The following is a 1,906-nucleotide window of genomic DNA, read 5'->3' on the forward strand; positions in this document are numbered from 1 at the left end:
TGTTTTTCCCATTTAAACACCAAAATGACCATTTTACTCTGTTTTGCCTGTTTTACACAACAAATCCTCCATAATGCCTCTGCGTCCAATTAAACCATTGTTTCACCTTCTGATACGCTATGGACTCCTTCCAATGTCCTTTCAAGCTCTATAAAGCCATTGAAGACCTTATGTCACCCTTGTTTTTCTTAACAGTTTTTGTGTTTTGCAGGTAAAGACTCAGTGTTCTAGGCTTACAGAGAAAAAAGCCTGCGTACAGTTGGAAGAAAAATATGAAGATCATATCAATTTACTTTACCTGTAACATAAAATCTAAAGTACTGTTGAAAAACACAGTGAAAACCTGGATTGCACAGTAAAGGTAAAAAGAAACTGTAAAGGTTATTCTGCAGGGTTAAAAGATATTCATAGAGTTTAAAAAGTATCAGATGAAAGATCAAATGAAGGCAATCAACCAGTGTAAAGGATTCAAACAATTTAGCAGCTTAAAGGGCGAAATATCAAACAACAAAGCCAACACAACCTGAATAAAAGGGACAGCAAGAAGCAATTCAATTGCTGCCCCTATCTTCTTGCATGAAGATCTTTTCCTTTCCTAGAATAAATCTTAATCAATTTTAGGATATTTCTTAGTTTTATTATTGTATAAATAACTCTCTTCTCGAGATGTTACAGGTTCGAAGTTCAAGATTCATTGTTCATTGCTTGTTAAGTTGTGACCGTTTACTCTACTTTGAACCTGGAAGCCACCTTTGAAGGAAGCGTTTCTAGACACTTGATGTACTCAGTCTTTCTGGAACCTTAATACAAAGCAGAGGATTCTAAATTTGGTTTTACACAATTTGTGTTATCCTGTAAGATTTTCCAGTTATCAACCATTATGTTTTTCTTCATATGCTTATGACTTATAGAGATATCTAGGTAGGAAGAATTGTGTCTCAATTTATTCCTATAAGCTCCTGAAGTGATCATCTATTAAGAAAATGGATTAATGAACTGTCTATTTAGCTAATCCCCTCTAATCAATAAATCATCAGCATCTTGTGTAAGCTTAAGTATACTGCCTTGAACCTTTGGAACGTATTTTAGAAGGTTTTCCTACTTATGATTGTTCTATTTTACAGTCTGGAAACTGTGATAATCATATTATTTGTTGTCTTCTTCTCACCACTATTTTGATCTATATCACTGTGTAAAGTCTTATAGCAGCCCTTTGTTGAGATATTAATATAACCCAAAGGATTAAGTATCTCAATTCTACATCTGTCTTCATTCATTGGTCTTCCAAAACTAAAACCAAAAACCCCAAAACAATTATTTTATATGCTCTGGCATTGGTAGCTGACCTACTACTATCTCAGAGGTATAACACCTTCTACTCACAAGGTGTTTGTTAGTAGAGATGTAGTATTCCATGAACAGGTTGATGATGGAAATCCTGTTCAAAACAATGAAGAATGACATGTACCCTTACTTTCAGAAGAGGATATTGAAACAGGGATCAGTCAACAACAGCAACAGCAACAGCAACAGCAACAACAACAACAACAACAACAGCAACAATAGCATCAATAACAGGATAAAGAGGAAGAAATTGAGTCCAGTCCACAAAGATAAGAACACAACAGAATAGTTGAACCCCCCACAACTTAGGAGATCTAGCAGGCCGAAACAGTTACCAGCTCGATATAGGGATTGTGCGCTCATGACTGGTATGTTAAACATTACAGAACCTTATAATTTTTATGAAGCTAGTAATAGTTCTGAATGGAAGGAAGCAATGAAGGAGGAATATGATTCTAGTATTAAGAACAATACTTGGGATCTAGTAAAGCTTCCTCATGGTAAACAACCCATAGGTTGTAGATGGTTATTTAAATTGAAATTTAAAGCAGATGGGTCTATT

The sequence above is a fragment of the Pinus tabuliformis genome, chromosome 1_2 (genome assembly GCF_031772625.1).
Source record: "Pinus tabuliformis cultivar Carrire ecotype Pingquan chromosome 1_2, CPIR1, whole genome shotgun sequence".
Lineage (NCBI taxonomy): Eukaryota > Viridiplantae > Streptophyta > Pinopsida > Pinales > Pinaceae > Pinus > Pinus tabuliformis.